Source organism: Puma concolor, chromosome A2 (assembly GCF_028749965.1).
Source record: "Puma concolor isolate L17-30 chromosome A2, mPumCon1.1.hap2, whole genome shotgun sequence".
Taxonomy (NCBI): Eukaryota; Metazoa; Chordata; class Mammalia; order Carnivora; family Felidae; genus Puma; species Puma concolor.
Genome location: NC_141668.1, coordinates 70,792,371 through 70,806,319, shown reverse-complemented (window position 1 = coordinate 70,806,319; position 13,949 = coordinate 70,792,371). Strand labels below are relative to the sequence as shown.

Below are 13,949 nucleotides of genomic sequence, written 5' to 3'. Positions count from 1 at the left end.
TCAATTCACAGTTTAACAAGTCCTCCTGATGATGACGCTGATGCTGTTAAAGCTTTAGGGGAGCCTGGGTGGCTCAGTCGGTTAAGCATCCCACTTCACCTCTGGTCATGATCTCGTGGTTTCTGAGTTTGAACCCCATGTCGGGCTCTGTGCTGACAGCTCAGAGACTAGAGCCTGCTTCAGATTCTGTGTCCCCCTCTATCTGCCCATCCCCCGCTCACACTCTGTGTGTATCTCTCTAAGATCAACAAACAATAAAAAAGAAATTAAAAAAAAAGAACCACAGCTTTAGCTAATGTCCAATTCAGTTTGGTTAGGACTGCGGTTCTCAGTCCCAGCTGTACATTCAAGTCTCCTGAGGGACTTCTGTGTTTTATCAATGTCCAGGCCTATCGAATTAGACTGCAGAGGCTAATCCAAGCAGAATCTCTAAAATGGGTACCTTGAAAGCTCCATCACGAGATGATAATGTGGGGCTCGGTTGAGAACTACTGAGCTAGGGCCCAAGATCTCAACTTCATCTTGCACAACCAGGCCTTCAGTCAGCCCTCCCAAACCTAAAAGGTCTGAAAGCCAAGGCAAGCACAGGTTTACCCGGAAAATTCTACTGTCATGAAGTAATTATTTACCTTAGATATGAAATAAAAACCAGAAGAGGCAGCTCATCAAAAGTGAGCTAGTCCCTGTGTAAGCACGGGAGTGCATGTAGTGACAAGCAGCAAAAGGAGGTGGAGGGAGAAACGTTCCTTTCTGGTCTTTTGAATCTGAGGAAGTAAGCGTCATGGGTGGACCTGAATCCCAAGGGAAAGCAATACTAGGGTGTAGCCTAACAATTGAGAAACTGGGGCCAACTCTTCTTCCCCTCTATCTTCCTGAACTGAATCACCACACATCTTCATGTACCGTACAGACTGGAAAGGTGAAAACTACATTTCCCAGACTCCCTTGCAGCTACGTGGCCTAAGTGCTGTCAATCAGGTGAAGCTGGAGGAGATTGGGAAGCAAAATTTTGGAAAGCAAAGATTTGGAAGTTGGGGGCCATGCTTCTGCTGTTTCTGCCAGCAACATCATGGCTACAAGTGACTGATTTCCCTGTGGCAACCTCCTTCCTACCCATGTCAGTGGCAGGATGTTTCTGGACACTCCCCTTCTGGCAGGCCACTTCATGACTGCTCCCTTGGTGGCCTGCTCTGCTGTGCCTGGGAGGCACTCTTGAAAGCTCAACCTGAAGTCTGTTTCTTCACCTTCCCAACAAATTCTGTAAGCCATTTAATACCCTGTAATAAATCTCCCTCTGCTTAAACCAGCTAGAGTGGATTCTGCTGTTCTCTGTAAGTGAACCTTGACTGATACAATCAGTAATTGCAAAGAAAGTTTGGAATTCCCCAAAACCACAGTTACCATTAACTTGAAAAGAAGAAAGAATGAGGTGTCTCATCAAAGGTAAGAAAAGTAATTTTTCATTGAATTCACTAAGTCCCTCATTCCTCACCCTACAGTTTCCCTAAGTTCTAATAAAGGAAGAGCAGTGATTATGAAAAAGTTACTGAAATATAAACAAGTATACAGGCAAGATGCCTTGTTAAGCATGCTTTAAACCACAACCTTTCTGTGTCATCAACCCTCAAAAGTTCATATCACTCAACAGGAGACTTATAAGGCAGCAGATACCACAAATGTTAACCCGCCAGGTAATTACACAAACGGGTCATTTCAGGGGTGCTGGAGATGTTTATCAGAAGGATTCAGTAGCCTCTGAAGTGTGTTGGATTTAACTCTGCACTGCTGTAGACAAATATTAAACAATGATAAAGCCATCATCATTACAATTCTGTATTAAGAAACAGAGTACAACTGTTAAGAAATGAATGGTGGTATTTTAGCTGTGTGCTGTTATGCTAAAATTACTTTCAACACACTAATTTTAGATTTTATTATTATTGTTATTCAGCTAAAGTTAGCATTCCAGTAAATGTTCCCAAGAGTCAAAAATTTGACTATGAGTCTTTTCTAAAATAGATCTATTTCTGTTTATATTTTCAACTCTTTCTGGAGACAGAGGTGTTTGCTCACTGTGACATAATCAAACATCACCAGGTTCAGGGTAAAGATTTGGGTTCCAGTGTATTGCTAACCTGGTGACCCTGGACAAGTCAGTTAACGTCTCCAAGTTAGTTTCCTCATCTATAAAATGGGTGAAGTGACAAATCTACTTATCTATTTCAGAAAGTTACCTGAAGGACCAATTAGAACCCAAGCCAAGAACCAGTGTCAGTGTAGGAAAAACCTGTCACTGTAAATGACAAACCACTGGAGGCTCAGTGTGGACAAGACAGAGATTTAAAAACTGTAAAGGGACTCAGCCATAGGGGGTTCTCCATATTTGTGTCCTGAAACTCCATATTTACCTCCTGAAACTCAACCTGTTTCTGACAGTGAATAAAGGAGAAAACTCATTTTGCACTTCTAGGAGGAGGAGAGAAAACGGAACCATTCTGAAAGGCATCCAAGCACTCTGTTCTTTATAACAAAGTCTATACTCGGGAAAAATTGTTTACTAAGAGCCTAACCTGCTGGGGTATTATCAGAGCCTAGCTTACCGTTGGGAAGGTAAATACCCTATTCCAGGCACCTCTAGCCATTCTCTCCCACCTAAGAGGAGAGAAAAAAAAAAACAAAACTGAGAAACACTTGTGAAGTACACTAGCCAGAACCACAGGCTCTCTAATAGGCAGAGACCTAATAACAGGCCTACAGAACACTTCCTCTGCCTTTACCGCTGCTGCCCTTCCCCCCATGCCACTACCAAAGGCCTATTTGCAGCACTTCCTTTTATCCAGTACATCACATCTGACTATCAAGAAAAAGTTACAAGCATAGCAAATGGCAAACAAAACAAAACAAAACAAAACAAAACAAAACAATCTGAGGAAACAATTTGAGGAAACAGAGCATCAAAACCAGCATCAAATATGGCAAGAATGTTGAAATTATCAAAATAGGAATATAAAACAACTATGATTAATATGCTAAAGGCTCTAATGGATAAAGTAAACAGCATGCAAGGACAAGTCAGCAATGTAAGCAGAAAAGTGGAAATGCTAAGGAAGAACCAAAAGAAATGCCAGAGATCAAAAACACTGTAAGCGTAATAAAGAATGCTTTCGATGGACTTATTAGTAGATTGGACAGGACTGAAGGGAGAATCTCTGAGTTTGAGGACATCTCAATAGAAATCTCCAAAACTGAAAGCAAAGAGAAAAAGGAACTGGGGGGGGGGGGGGGGGGACGGAGTGGACTCCAGAACAACTACAGAAAGTATAATATACATATAACAGGAAAACCGGAAGGAGAAGAAAGAAAGAACAGAAGGAATTACTTGAAATAATAATGACTGAGAACTTCCTCCAAACCAATGTCAGACACAAAACCACAAACCATGAAGACAGAAAACACCAAGCAAGATAATCAAAATTACTTTAAAACATCAATGGTCTAAAAGCACCAATTAAAAGACAGAGCTTGTAAGATGTATCAAAAAATAAGACCCAATTATTTTCTATCTACAAAAAACACACTGTAAATATAAAAACTTACAGATTAAAAGTAAATGAATGAAGAAAGATATGCCACAAACATATTAATCAAAAGACAGCAGAAGTAACTATATTAACTTCTGCCAGAGCCCATTTTGAAGCAAGATAGTTATAAGGGATAAAGAGGGACATTACAGAAAGACAAAAGGGTCAATTTTCCAACAAGATTATTACCAGTCTTTAATGGAATACAATAGATAGCCTAGGAATAGATCTACATAAACACAGGCAACTGATCTGACAACAGAGCAAAGACAGCCTCTTCAATGGTGCTGAACATCTAAACATCCACATGCAAAAAAAAAAAAAAAAAGACTCTAGATATAGACCTTACACCTTTCACAAAAACTAACTTAGAATGGATTACAGACCTAAATGTAAAACTCCTAGAAGATAACACAGGAGCAAACTTGGATGGCCTTGGGCTCGCTCAGGTGTTTGTAGATGCAACAACAAAGGCATGGCCCATGAAAGAAAGAATTGAGTAGCTGGACTTCATCACAATAGAAATGTCTGCTCTGCAAAAGACAGTCAAGAAACTGAGAAGATAAACAAAAGACTGTGATAAAATATTTGCAATAGAACAGCCAATTAAGGACCTCTATCCAAAATACACAAAGAACTCTTAAAATTCAACAGTAAGAAAAAAAAAGAACCCAAAGAAAAAATGGGCCAAAGACCTTAACAAAAACCATCAAGAAAGATGTACAGATAGCAAGTAAACATATAAAAAGATGTTCCACATTATCTGCCATCAGGGAAATACAAATTAAAACACCAAGATGTTAGAATGGACAAAATGCAGAACATGGACAACACCAAATGCTGGTGAGGATGTGCAGCCAAAGGAACTCTCATCGGTTACAGACAGGAATGCAAAATGGTACAGCATTTGGGAAAACGGATCGGCAGTTTCTTAAAAAATTGAAATATTCTTACCATACGACCCAGGAATCGAAAACTTACACATGAATGTTTAATAATTACAGCAGTCCCATTTCTAATTACTGAAAACTGAAAGCAACCAAGGTATATTTCATGAATGGATAAACTGTGGCACATCCAGATATTAGAATATTATTCGGCACTAAAAAAAAATGAGCTATTAGGCCATGAAAAGACACGAAAGGGAACTTAAATGCATATTACTGAGTGAAAGAAGCCAATCTGATTAGGCTACATACTGTACGACTTCAACTATAAGATATTCTAAAAAAGGCAAAAAGTATGACAATAGTAACAAGATGAGTGGTTGCTAGAGGTTAGGGAGTAGGGAAGAACAGTTAGAGCACAGAGGATTTTTAGAGCAGTGAAAATACTGTGTATGATACTACTATGATGGATACGTATCATTACACAATTTGTCCAAACCCATAGAACGTATACCGCCAAGAGTCAACCCTATGTAAACCAGGGACTTTAATGATAATGATGTGTCAATGCAGGTTCATCAACTGTAATGCACGTACCACTCTGAAGAAAGCTAATGGGGAAGACTATGCATGTGTAGGCACAGGTGGTATATAAGAATTCTCTGAACCTTCCTTTTAACTTTGCTGTGAACCTACAACTATTCAAAAATACTAAGTCTTAAAAAAAAAAAAAAAGAGGGGAGGGAAGATGGCGGCGTAGGAGGACGCTGGGCTCACCGCGCGTCCTGCTGATCACTTAGATTCCACCTACACCTGCCTAAATAACCCAGAAAACCACCAGAGGATTAGCAGAACGGAGTCGCCGGAGCCAAGCGCAGACGAGAGGCCCACGGAAGAGGGTAGGAAGGGCGGCGAGGCGGTGCGCGCTCCACGGACTGGCGGGAGGGAGCTGGGGCGGAGGGGCGGCTCGCCGGCCAAGCAGAGCCCCCGAGTCTGGCTTGCAAAAAGCGGAGGGGCCTGACGGACTGTGTTCCGACAGCAAGCGCGACTTAGCGTCTGGGAGGTCATAAGTTAACAGCTCTGCTCAGAAAGCGGGAAGGCTGGAGGACAAAGGGAAGGAGAGCTGCTGAGCCCCCGGACGACAGAGCTCAGTTTGGTGGGGAACAAAGGCGCGCGCCAGCACCATCTCCCCCGCCCATCCCCCAGCCAAAATCCCAAAGAGAACCAGTTCCTGCCAGGGAACTTGCTCGCTCCGCGCGCAAACACCCAACTCTGCGCTTCTGCGGAGCCAAATCTCCGGCAGCGGATCTGACTCCCTCCTGCTGCCACAGGGCCCCTCCTGAAGAGGATCACCTAAGGAGAAGCAAGCTAAGCCTGCCCCTCCTGCCCCTGTGCACCTTGCCTACCCACCCCAGCTAAGACGCCAGATCCCCAGCATCACAAGCCTGGCAGTGTGCAAGTAGCCCAGACAGGCCACCCCACCCCACAGTGAATCCCGCCCCTAGGAGAGGGGAAGAGAAGGCACGCACCAGTCTGACTGTGGCCCCAGCGGTGGGCTGGGGGCAGACATCAGGTCTGACTGCGGCTCCGCCCACCAACTCCAGTTATACACCACAGCACAGGGGAAGTGCCCTGCAGGTCCTCACCACGCCAGGGACTATCCAAAATGACCAAGCGGAAGAATTCCCCTCAGAAGAATCTCCAGGAAATAACAACAGCTAATGAGCTGATCAAAAAGGATTTAAATAATATAACAGAAAGTGAATTTAGAATAATAGTCATAAAATTAATCGCTGGGCTTGAAAACAGTATAGCGGACAGCAGAGAATCTCTTGCTACAGAGATCAAGGGACTAAGGAACAGTCACGAGGAGCTGAAAAACGCTTTAAACGAAATGCATAACAAAATGGAAACCACCACAGCTCGGATTGAAGAGGCAGAGGAGAGAATAGGTGAACTAGAAGATAAAGTTATGGAAAAAGAGGAAGCTGAGAAAAAGAGAGATAAAAAAATCCAGGAGTATGAGGGGAAAATTAGAGAACTAAGTGATACACTAAAAAGAAATAATATACGCATTATTGGTATCCCAGAGGAGGAAGAGAGAGGGAAAGGTGCTGAAGGGGTACTTGAAGAAATAATAGCTGAGAACTTCCCTGAACTGGGGAAGGAAAAAGGCATTGAAATCCAAGAGGCACAGAGAACTCCCTTCAGACGGAACTTGAATCGATCTTCTGCACGACATATCATAGTGAAACTGGCAAAATACAAGGATAAAGAGAAAATTCTGAAAGCAGCAAGGGGTAAACGTGCCCTCACATATAAAGGGAGACCTATAAGACTCGTGACTGATCTCTCTTTTGAAACTTGGCAGGCCAGAAAGAATTGGCACGAGATTTTCAGTGTGCTAGACAGAAAAAATATGCAGCCGAGAATCCTTTATCCAGCAAGTCTGTCATTTAGAATCGAAGGAGAGATAAAGGTCTTCCCAAACAAACAAAAACTGAAGGAATTTGTCACCACTAAACCAGCCCTACAAGAGATCCTAAGGGGGACCCTGTGAGACAAAGTACCAGAGACATCACTACAAGCATAAAACATACAGACATCACAATGACTCTAAACCCATATCTTTCTATAATAACACTGAATGTAAATGGATTAAATGCGCCAACCAAAAGACTTAGGGTATCAGAATGGATAAAAAAACAAGACCCATCTATTTGCTGTCTACAAGAGACTCATTTTAGACCTGAGGACACCTTTAGATTGAGAGTGAGGGGATGGAGATCTATTTATCATGCTACTGGAAGCCAAAAGAAAGCTGGAGTAGCCATCCTTATATCAGACAAACTAGACTTTAAATTAAAGGCTGTAACAAGAGATGAAGAAGGACATTATATAATAGTGACAGGGTCTATCCATCAGGAAGAGCTAACAATTATAAATGTCTATGCACCGAATACCGGAGCGCCCAAATATATAAAACAATTACTCATAAACATAAGCAACCTTATTGATAAGAATGTGGTAATTGCAGGGGACTTTAACACCCCACTTACAGAAATGGATAGATCAACTAGACACACGGTCAATAAAGAAACAAGGGCCCTGAATGAGACATTGGATCAGATGGACTTGACAGATATATTTAGAACTCTGCATCCCAAAGCAACAGAATATACTTTCTTCTCAAGTGCACATGGAACATTCTCCAAGATAGATCATATACTGGGTCACAAAACAGCCCTTCATAAGTTTACAAGAATTGAAATCATACCATGCATACTTTCAGACCACAATGCTATGAAGCTTGAAATCAACCACAGAAAAAAGTCTGGAAAACCTCCAAAAGCATGGAGGTTAAAGAACACCCTACTAACGAATGAGTGGGTCAACCAGGCAATTAGAGAAGAAATTAAAAAATATATGGAAACAAACGAAAATGAAAATACAACAATCCAAACGCTTTGGGATGCAGCGAAGGCAGTCCTGAGAGGAAAATACATTGCAATCCAGGCCTATCTCAAGAAACAAGAAAAATCCCAAATACAAAATCTAACAGCACACCTAAAGGAAATAGAAGCAGAACAGCAAAGGCAGCCTAAACCCAGCAGAAGAAGAGAAATAATAAAGATCAGAGCAGAAATAAACAATATAGAATCTAAAAAAACTGTAGAGCAGATCAACGAAACCAAGAGTTGGTTTTTTGAAAAAATAAACAAAATTGACAAACCTCTAGCCAGGCTTCTCAAAAAGAAAAGGGAGATGACCCAAATAAATAAAATCATGAATGAAAATGGAATTATTACAACCAATCCCTCAGAGATACAAACAATTATCAGGGAATACTATGAAAAATTATATGCCAACAAATTGGACAACCTGGAAGAAATGGACAAATTCCTGAACACCCACACTCTTCCAAAACTCAATCAGGAGGAAATAGAAAGCTTGAACAGACCCATCACCAGTGAAGAAATTGAATCGGTTATCAAAAATCTCCCAACAAATAAGAGTCCAGGACCAGATGGCTTCCCAGGGGAGTTCTACCAGACGTTTAAAGCAGAGATAATACCTATCCTTCTCAAGCTATTCCAAGAAATAGAAAGGGAAGGAAAACTTCCAGACTCATTCTATGAAGCCAGCATTACTTTGATTCCTAAACCAGACAGAGACCCAGTAAAAAAAGAGAACTACAGGCCAATATCCCTGATGAATATGGATGCAAAAATTCTCAATAAGATACTAGCAAATCGAATTCAACGGCATATAAAAAGAATTATTCACCATGATCAAGTGGGATTCATTCCTGGGATGCAGGGCTGGTTCAACATTCGCAAATCAATCAACGTGATACATCACATTAACAAAAAAAAGGAGAAAAACCATATGATCCTGTCAATCGATGCAGAAAAGGCCTTCGACAAAATCCAGCACCCTTTCTTAATAAAAACTCTTGAGAAAGTCGGGATAGAAGGAACATACTTAAAGATCATAAAAGCCATTTATGAAAAGCCCACAGCTAACATCATCCTCAACGGGGAAAAACTGAGAGCTTTTTCCCTGAGATCAGGAACACGACAGGGATGCCCACTCTCACCGCTGTTATTTAACATAGTGCTGGAAGTTCTAGCAACAGCAATCAGACAACAAAAGGAAATCAAAGGCGTCAAAATTGGCAAAGATGAAGTCAAGCTTTCGCTCTTTGCAGATGACATGATATTATACATGGAAAATCCGATAGACTCCACCAAAAGTCTGCTAGAACTGATACATGAATTCAGCAAAGTTGCAGGATACAAAATCAATGTACAGAAATCAGTTGCATTCTTATACACTAACAATGAAGCAACAGAAAGACAAATAAAGAAACTGATCCCATTCACAATTGCACCAAGAAGCATAAAATACCTAGGAATAAATCTAACCAAAGATGTAAAGGATCTGTATGCTGAAAACTATAGAAAGCTTATGAAGGTAATTGAAGAAGATTTAAAGAAATGGAAAGACATTCCCTGCTCATGGATTGGAAGAATAAATATTATCAAAATGTCAATACTACCCAAAGCTATCTACACATTCAACGCAATCCCAATCAAAATTGCACCAGCATTCTTCTCGAAACTAGAACAAGCAATCCTAAAATTCATATGGAACCACAAAAGGCCCCGAATAGCCAAAGTCATTTTGAAGAAGAAGACCAAAGCAGGAGGCATCACAATCCCAGACTTTAGCCTCTACTACAAAGCTGTCATCATCAAGACAGCATGGTATTGGCAGAAAAACAGACACATAGACCAATGGAATAGAATAGAAACCCCAGAACTAGACCCACAAACGTATGGCCAACTCATCTTTGACAAAGCAGGAAAGAACATCCAATGGAAAAAAGACAGTCTCTTTAACAAATGGTGCTGGGAGAACTGGACAGCAACATGCAGAAGGTTGAAACTAGACCACTTTCTCACACCATTCACAAAAATAAACTCCAAATGGATAAAGGACCTGAATGTGAGACAGGAAACCATCAAAACCTTAGAGGAGAAAGCAGGAAAAGACCTCTCTGACCTCAGCCGTAGCAATCTCTTACTCGACACATCCCCAAAGGCAAGGGAATTAAAAGCAAAAGTGAATTGCTGGGACCTTATGAAGATAAAAAGCTTCTGCACAGCAAAGGAAACAACCAACAAAACTAAAAGGCAACCAACGGAATGGGAAAAGATATTTGCAAATGACATATCGGACAAAGGGCTAGTATCCAAAATCTATAAAGAGCTCACCAAACTCCACACCCGAAAAGCAAATAACCCAGTGAAGAAATGGGCAGAAAACATGAATAGACACTTCTCTAAAGAAGACATCCGGATGGCCAACAGGCACATGAAAAGATGTTCAGCGTCGCTCCTTATCAGGGAAATACAAATCAAAACCACACTCAGGTATCACCTCACGCCAGTCAGAGTGGCCAAAATGAACAAATCAGGAGACTATAGATGCTGGAGAGGATGTGGAGAAACGGGAACCCTCTTGCACTGTTGGTGGGAATGCAAATTGGTGCAGCCGCTCTGGAAAGCAGTGTGGAGGTTCCTCAGAAAATTAAAAATAGACCTACCCTATGACCCAGCAATAGCACTGCTAGGAATTTATCCAAGGGACACAGGAGTACTGATGCATAGGGGCACTTGTACCCCAATGTTCATAGCAGCACTCTCAACAATAGCCAAATTATGGAAAGAGCCTAAATGTCCATCAACTGATGAATGGATAAAGAAATTGTGGTTTATATACACAATGGAGTACTACGTGGCAATGAGAAAAAATGAAATATGGCCTTTTGTAGCAACGTGGATGGAACTGGAGAGTGTGATGCTAAGTGAAATAAGCCATACAGAGAAAGACAGATACCATATGGTTTCACTCTTATGTGGATCCTGAGAAACTCAAGAGAAACCCATGGGGGAGGGGAACAAAAAAAAAAAAAAAAAAAAGAGGTTAGAGTGGGAGAGAGCCAAAGCATAAGAGACTGTTGAGAACTGAGAACAAACTAAGGGTTGATGGGGGGTGGGAGGGAGAAGAGGGTGGGTGATGGGTACTGAGGAGGGCACCTTTTGGGATGAGCACTGGGTGTTGTATGGAAACCAATTTGACAATAAATTTCATATAAAAAAAAAAAAAAAAAAAATCATGAGTGGCCAGGACAATGAAGATGAGCCTAAGTAGGCTGAGTCACTAGGCACCCACCTCTATAATCTCCCTTTCTTTTCAAAGAACCTTTGAAGCAGGTGGGAATTTCTTCTTTTATAGCGGAGAAAAATGCAGGTCAAACAGGTTGATCTACCCTAAGCCCCATGCCTTTTCCACAGGGCCACAACCCAGGCAGTCAGGTTGCCTTAAACCAGAGTTTCTCAACCTTGGCCCTATTGACAGTTTGGGTCAGATCATTCTTTGTTATAGGGGGCTATCAGATGCACTGTAGGATGTTTAGCAACATCCCTTGCCATGACTCTTTAGATGCCAGTAGCAACCTCCTCCCCCTTCTCCCCCCTGCCACCGGGGATGTGACAACCAAAAATGTGTCCAGACCTTGACAAATATGCACTGGGGGCAAAACTACCCCACCCTGAGTTGAGACCATTGCCTTAGATGGTGCTGTTCATTCATGCAATGCAATCGCCTCTGGGAAGCATACCATGTACCAGGCCCAGCGCCAGGCACTGAGGAGACAATGCCAAATAAACCAGAGACCCTGCCCCACGAGGGAAATGACAGGCTTACCAATGAGTGCTCGGTACAATGTGGGTGGAGATACGTGCTATCACAAATTAGAGTGGTGACAGAACCAAGATCATCATTCTGCTGGAGTTGGGGGTTACAAAGGTAAAAAAGTCTTTGGAGCTGGATTGTTCATTATTGATTATAGTAATGAACACTTATCAGCTGTTACTGAATCCTTAACTCTATGCTAGGCATGATGCTAGAAGGCTTCACATCTGACCTCATTTAAACATCACTAAAACTATTTAAGGTGAAGAGTCATTAACATCACCATTTTTCACATAAGGAAATTGAGGATATAAGACTCTTACTCTTAAGTGAGTAGCAGTAAATCACAGAGTCAAAAATGACCCAAGAGCCCAGGTTGTTTTGACACTAATTTTAATACCGGGAGGATGTGCCAAGAATGTGGCAAGCCAGGATGGGGACCTGAAGCTATCCTTATGAAGGGTACTTCTGGACAACACTGTAGGTGAAAGTAATTCAAATTAAAGTCTTTTAAGGGGCATCTGGCTGGCTCAGTGGGTTAAGCATCTGACTTTGGCTCAGGTCATGATCTCACGGTTCATGAGTTCAAGTCCCGCCTTGGGTAAACATGAGTTCTGTTTCTCTCTCTTTTCCTCTCCCTCTCTCTGCCCCTCATGGGATTCTTTCTCTCTCTCTGTCTCTCTCTCTCTCTCTCTCTTCCTGCCCCTCACTCACTTGTGCCTTCTCTCTCAAAAAAAAGTATTTTTAATTTGGCATTATGATACATAAGTGCCCATGGTTCAGGAGAAGGCAGACCTGCCTAATGTAGAATATTATTCTCCAGTATTACAGGTTGAACTCAGTCTTAATTTTTTTAAAGCATCAAGGTTACAGTATAATTAGGAACCAGCTGCAATTGTAATTACAGCTCCCAATATAATTTGTTACATATTAGCAAGTGTCAAATTACTACTGCTCCTTAAATGAATAAAAACTGATTGTGCTGTTCTGAAGACTGGGATGTATGTTCTTGATGGGGAACAAAGGAATATAAAAAGTATATGACATATTTATAAAGTGCTGAAAGGTTCTACTTAGGAGATCACAAGTTGCTGGAGCCCAGATAATGCCAGAGAAAGTTAAAATGGCTTCTGCAAGAGAATAGTGAACTTAATAAATGCAGAGGAAGGGAAAGCAGCAAATCAAAAGGACAATAGAAAAGTTGCTTCCACTAAATAATACCTTACCTGTTCAAAATTCCTCTGTGCATCAACATCATAGAACTGAAGAAATATCAAGAACCCAGCAGGAAGCCAAAAGAAAAAGAAATAGGAGCCCTCTGCACAGCCAGGATTCGCATCCTCAAGACTGCACAAAATTACACTCACATGAGCCCTCCTCTGCTCTCTCCCACAGTCTGCTGACTTGCAATGTTACTCTGAGCAACTTCTCTGATTCCAAACCCACAGCTCATGCTTCTGTAAAGCTTACTATGTCCCAGGCCTGGCTCTGAGCTTCACAAACATGAGCACATTGACCCAGTAAAGAAATACAACTATGCCCCTTTTCATAAATGAGGAAAACGAGGTACAAATAGAGTAACTTGCCCAGAGTCATACTTTGAACACAGAGTCCAGGATTTCAACCATTATGTTATACTGGCTTTCAGAAGAAAAAAGAGACAAGACAAGATCGAAAGAGCAAGAGAACCTAGACATTAAGAAATATTAAGACACATCAACCAATTGCAATGCCTGGGCCTTATTTAGGTAACAATAAAAAAAACTATTTAAGAAATTATTAGGAAAGGGGGAAATGTATAAAACATGTACAGAACAGATATTTGATCATATTGAAGAATCACCGAATTTTTTTAAGTATGATAGTATTTTGGTTGTTCATTTAAAAAATATGTTTTAGAGATAAACACTGATATTTACATATACAATATGTTGGGGATTTGCTTTGAAAACACCAGGGGGATGGATGGAAGAGAGACAGTGATATAAATGCAACAGTATTGGCCATAAGCTGATAATTCCTGAAACTGACTACATAGGAACATGGGGGGTTCATTATATTCTTCTATATTTTTTTTGCACATTCTGGAAAATTTTAAAATGCTGCAGTTCTTTCAAGACCTAAGTCAAATGCCAATTCTTCTGGGAAGATTTTCCAGATTGTCCAACCAGATTTCCCTCACAGAATGCTATCTGCCCCTATTTTATGGGCTTTGCAA

General features: G+C 41.2%; 1 protein-coding gene across 6 annotated transcripts in view; it reads right to left on the bottom strand.

Annotated features, from left to right (window-relative positions):
• SLC25A13 (solute carrier family 25 member 13) overlaps positions 1 to 13,949 on the bottom strand; it is a 193,176-nt gene that overhangs the window by 164,270 nt on the left and 14,957 nt on the right. The window lies entirely within an intron of this gene.